At 44.9% G+C, this 5,816-nt stretch overlaps 1 long non-coding RNA gene across 2 annotated transcripts in view; it reads right to left on the bottom strand.

Moving 5' to 3' along the window:
- Window positions 1-242: 242 nt before the first annotated feature.
- LOC115279516 overlaps window positions 243-5,816 on the bottom strand; it is a 7,912-nt gene continuing 2,338 nt past the window's right edge. For both annotated transcript variants that reach the window (XR_003903482.1, XR_003903481.1), the window contains one exon: window positions 243-510. This is a non-coding gene — a long non-coding RNA (uncharacterized LOC115279516). The remainder of the gene's footprint in view (window positions 511-5,816) is intronic.

Below are 5,816 nucleotides of genomic sequence, written 5' to 3'. Positions count from 1 at the left end.
AAATTGGTGTGAACACAAGTAACAATGATCATTGGAAAAACTTTAAGTGAAAAGTGATTGGCCATGTCTCCTGCTTTGTCTTTTTGCGGGATCTTAACTGAGACTTTACATTCTTCTTCAAACTCACAGAACACCTGTGGTAAACAATGAGCTGTATATGCCTAAATCTATGTCCTGATTTCCCGTGTGCATCAGCCACAAATAAATTCTTTTCTTAAAATAAAAAGGAACACATTTGCAGGTTAATTTCCTCAGGGAAAAATGGAGTTTTAATGTTTTTTATTGTTCTTTAATTTATAACTCATGGCTTAATTTTTATTCACATTTGATATTCATATTTGCACGATAATGAGATGCTTTGTTGTTTTAAACACCTCTTGATCATCTGAGTAGCTGTGGGCAGAGACGTAAGCAGTAAAAAAGAATAAGAGTTTTCAAATACCACACTGGATCAACTTCCCGAATCCTCCACACTTCGGCGCTAATTAGCAATGGCAGACGGCCTTCTTCCTGTGGAAGGTTTGGAAAGAGCATTTCGTCACCATTTTCAGATTTTCTCCACAGCTCAGTTTTGTGGCCTCACCCTCTCCCCACCCCACCTTTGCCGGGAGCACCTCTGCAATGGGAGTCTGGATCTACAGTGATGACCCTAACCATCTACGTTTTCTCTTCGCAGGAACCAGCACGGTCGGTGGGCATATGATCCAAAAGCTCACCTCTCACTTGTGACCCAGCAGTTAATCTGAGGCACTACCAGACAGATGCCAAACCCGTGCTGTGGCTGACGGATGGTAACCTTCTTAGAAGGGTAAGGAAAATGCCCCTTCCAAGATGATAGAATAAATATAAAGCTCCAAAACCATCTGTCTTCCTTCTCAGTCAGCTGACTTGCAAAGTATTTCTTTCTTTTTTTTTTTCCAATGTTTATTTATTTTTGAGAGGGAGCGAGACAGACTGTGAGTAGGGGAGGGGCAGAGAGAGAGGGAGACACAGAATCCAAAGCAGGCTCCCAGCTCTGGATTGTCAGCACAGAGCTCAACGTGGGGCTCAAACCCACAAATTGGGAGATCATGACCTGAGCCAAAGCCGGACCCTAAACTGACTGAACCACCCAAGTGTCCCAGCAAAATATTTCTGAGGATGTTTTGAGGAGGTTGGTTATTTGAGACACTGAGAAGTGGCCTGGGACGTGCCAAGTCTTTCTTCCTCGTTTTTAATTATGCTGGTGGCAGAGGGGGATGTGGAGTGTTTCCCTGCCATTTGGGGGCCATTTTTATACGCAGGACCTCTGCCAGCCACATTACGTACAGTGCACTCCTACGTGCTTCCACATAGCACACTGAGAAAGGCCAGATTGTTGTACTTTTTTATTTTTAATAGAAGGAAACCGAGGCCTAGTTTCACACCTTAAGAGAGTCAGGTCAAGTACAAAAATCAAAATTTAGAGTGTCATCAGATATCCCAACAGTCATAGTGAAAGACAGAGGACATTGGAGGGACACCTTCAAACTTTGGCAGGAAAACGGGTTCGTATTTACATTATACACCAAGCCAAACTGTGAATCAAGCCAGAGCAAAACTAAGGATATATTCAAATGTGAAAGCTTTCAAACAAAGCAGAAAACATGAGACTGTGGCCAGCAAAAGAGTAAATAGAAAGAAAAAAGGAAAAGAGCCACTCATGGGTGACAGGAAACAGATGACAAATGATAAAGAGGCTTCTCCATGCCCCTTAAGCCTGCTCTGTGACTTTCTTGGGACAATGGAACAGTCCCAAAAGTGACACAAGCAGAAGCTTACAGTGGTTTTGTGTGAGAGCTCCCTCAGTGTTGGGGACCTTTACCATTTCCAGTCTGTGGGCTTGCCAGCCAGAGGACGAGAACCATGTGGCCCCTGGTGGCCCCGGTTCACAGGCCGGGCCAGTTACCATAGAGATTGAATTTCGTTCAGACCCCAGAAGCGAATGCAGCAGAAATGAGACGGGAAAAGAAACAAAAACAAAAACAAAACAAAAAACCAACAACAACCTCTTGGTGGTGCCCCATCCACAATGCTGATCCACACAAAACTCTGAGTCACATAAATGGTGATTCTGTTAAGCAGCTAAGTTTGGGGGCAGTTTTCACCCTGTACCAAATAACCAATGGTGAAATTGGGATGCTTCCCAAAGAAAAAGAAGATGCAGCACCAGCTTTGAGATGAGGCAGCAGACAGAACCCGCAAGTCCGGAAAGATGGTGACCTGCGTTATGTACAGGACTACAACAGTTGGCAAAACTGACACCTGTCACAACTTGGGAAGGAAGGAGTACCTAATGGACTTTGGGTTTGCTAAGGAGATCACCAGACAGAGTCTTAAAAGTGTCATTTCTTTTGTGACAATGTATGGGAACAGGGGGACGAGTTAAAGAAAGAATTATTTACTTTTAACGCAGCATATAGAGGGAATTTACAAGGCTCAGGACCTACTGAGTTATTAAAGAATTCACATTCTGCCTCATCATACAATTAAAAAAAAATCCTTAATAGTGAAGATTAAATCAAGAGTGTGGCTATAAGACAAAATTGTTAACATCTATAAAAGATTAAGGGTAGTGCCTAGAAACACCTTCCAACTAGATAAAAAAGTTTCTAAGAAAACTTAAAGATATGTTTTACTTGGATATCCAAGTAAAAGAACATGAGCTTTAACTTACAGGGACTGAGATTGTCCAAATTGCAGAAATGTCTCCCGACTCAAAACTCCACCAGCAGAAAGCAGATTGAAATACCCACTCACGTATAAAACAGGCTACTTTTTTTGTGAAAAGAAAAAGACATTTCAGAGAAGCAACCAAAAGCCCAAAAGAAGAGCAATGGATCAGGGAGCCAATTCCCAGGTTGCGGTCAAGGAGACGCCCGGGCAGCACTCCGGGGAGCACACCCAGGCTCTGGTCAAGGGCACCTCTGCTTCTGGCATGTGTGTCCTATAGCATTTCAGAATCCCTATGAACCAGTGAGTGGGTTGTTGGGAGTGCCTCTTATGATACGTTCTATTTATTTGGCATGACACAGCATGGCATGGTGTGGTCTCTCTCTACGACATGGATGTAGGGAGCATGTGTGATGGGGACATATATCCTGTCTTCTTTGGTCTCTGGATATAGAGGACTCCTGTTGGAGGAGATTCTGAACCCTGGACATCAAATCTGATGCCCTAATCATGTAAGATTTTTGAGAGATCTGACAAGAAGAACATGTGTGGCATGTGAGAACAATGTAAGTTACTACAGCCAGAAGGCACAGATAAACTGCAAAAATATAAATGATGCCTTGTAGCCCCTCCCACCAAAGGTATAAAAGATCTACCTCTGCCCTCATGAGTCTAGACTGGCCTCATGTCTTGCTTTGACTGATTAATGAGAATATGATACAAACAGAAAATTGAAAAGGGCAAGGGCATTAGGAGTTCCTTTCTTGCTGCTTTTGGGACCATGTGAAGAAGTCTGGGCTGGGTGGCTGGGTGGTCAGAAACAAGGCGGTCCAGTCACCACCTTTGCCCAGCTAAACAGTCCCATGAACACCTAGGATCTGAGCCACCTCACTGACAGACAGCTACAGAAAATACACATCTGAGAGAGTCCAGGTAAGACCCCCGGAAGAACCACTCAGCTGATCCCAGACCAGTTTGCTGCCTCACAGACTGTAAGCGTAGTGTGGAGGTAGCTTGTGGCCCAGAAACGGCTCATACAGCAATTGGCATGTGAACCATTTGTTCTAGACTTCAGAAAGTGACCTATCACTGACTCATTTCTCTTCCTTATCCCTACTGGCCACACTTTAATTCCAACCAGTCCCCCTTTGGATGGGCATATTTTTAAATGTGAGAATTACTGCATCTTTGTGCTGAAATGTGTCTGCAAAGCAGTGATTTTTCAAAGTCTTGAAAAAACAGCAGTGATACCCTGAAAGATAAGAAGCCAAACCCATTGGAGAGACATGTGTCCGCCTGTCCCACCCCCGTAAGGACATTTATCATTACTCCATTCCTCCAGCATCTGCTCTGTTTAAATATCCTTTATGTCTCTGTGCAGTTGCATTGACACTGGTGCCAAAGTATGCCAGTGTCACAGAACTAAGACCCCCAGCCAAGAGGTGACATGAGGGACACATGTTCTACTCCATCTTCTGGTCCCTGCTGAGCCGGCTTCTGGGAGACCTTCTCCGGGTTGTCTCTCCTGTCCCCATGAGCAGCACTGAGGACCCATAAGGACCCACCTCCATGCTGCACTTGCTGTAAGAGTGGAGAACACCAGGAGACTTGAGTTCAGATCGTGGCTCCCGCACTTACCAGCTGTCCGTCGGGATAATTCTATGTATCTCACGAAGCTTTGGAAGGGTTAAATGGGAGAAGACATGGGAAATACCTTATGGCCCTACATGTATTAAACCCTTGATTTTTTTTTTGAGAGAGAGAGAGAGAGCACACACACGAGAAGGGGAAGGGAAAAGGGGGAGAGAGAGAGAATTCCAACCAGAGAATCCACACTGACCATGGAGTCCCACGAGGCTTGATCCCACGACCCTGGGATCATGACCTGAGCTGAAATCGAGAATTGGACACTCAAACAACTGAGCCACCCAGGCACCGCTGAACTGTTGAGTTTTCAATAGTTCATGTGACTTTCAGGTACATTGCACCTTGGCTTTCGCTGTCACCGTGGCGACAACAAGTTTATGGGACTGAAGTGCTGCGGAGTGGTTTGTCGTGCTGCATGGAGACGGCAGACCGCTTCATTGTCACTCTGTCATCTATTTAGTCTGTGCTGCTTTCTGGTCTAAGGGTCGGAATAGATTGGGCCGCGCGGTGGGCTGTGCCCTCTCTGGCTAGCCAGCCGCCTTGGGGGATGTCTGCCTGCTTGGCTGACCTGGAGCCGGTCCTGACATGGTGTCATGGGTTAGGGACAACGCGGCTTCCTGCACGGAGCACAGGAGCAGGAACCATGGGACCTGGGCTTTCTGCCAGGTCCCAGCACTAATTTGGCAAGTGACCTTGGGCAAACCACTTTCCTTCTCTTCTTTCCATTAAAGGAATTTTAATAGATTTTATGACCACACCTCATAAAGATACAATGAAGATTAATGTAGAATATCTGGAGCAATTTCAGAGGGAAACACCACAGAGATTATAATCAGTTTTACAATCCATAATTAAGTCTATAAATAGTCAGGAGGTATATGCATCTGAATTGTACATTTAAAAATAAGAGTTCATATTTTAAAAAATCTTTCTAAAGAAAATGAAGACCAATTACTTGGTCATATTCAGAGAGATGATGAACTGGAAAAATACAAAGATTGTGGCCTTAATGTCGCCTTCAATTTGGACTCGGCAGGGAGATAACAACGCTGACCATGGAGGAGAACGTCTCTATTGGATCTGCCGGACTGAAGGTTTTTTTTTTTTTCGATAATATTTTATTGTCAAATTGTTTTCCATACAACACCCAGTGCTCTTCCCCTTAAGTGCCCTCCACCATCACCACCACCTCTTTTCCCCCCTCCCCCTTCCCCTTCAACTCTCAGTTCATTTTCAGCACTCAATAGTCTCTCAAGTTTTGCATCCCTCTCTCTCCCCAACTCTCTTTCCCTCTTCCCCTCCCCCTGGTCCTCCATTAGGTTTCTCCTGGTCTCCTGTTAGACCTATGAGTGCAAACATATGGTTTCTGTCCTTCTCTGCCTGGCTTACATCACTCAGCATGACACCCTCAAGGTCCATCCACTTTCCTACAAAGGGCCATATGTCATTCCCTCTCATTGCCATGTAGTACTCCATCG

Source organism: Suricata suricatta, chromosome 15, assembly GCF_006229205.1.
Source record: "Suricata suricatta isolate VVHF042 chromosome 15, meerkat_22Aug2017_6uvM2_HiC, whole genome shotgun sequence".
Taxonomy (NCBI): domain Eukaryota; kingdom Metazoa; phylum Chordata; class Mammalia; order Carnivora; family Herpestidae; genus Suricata; species Suricata suricatta.
Note: the sequence above shows the minus strand (reverse complement) of the source record. Positions and strands in the feature narration are given on the sequence as shown.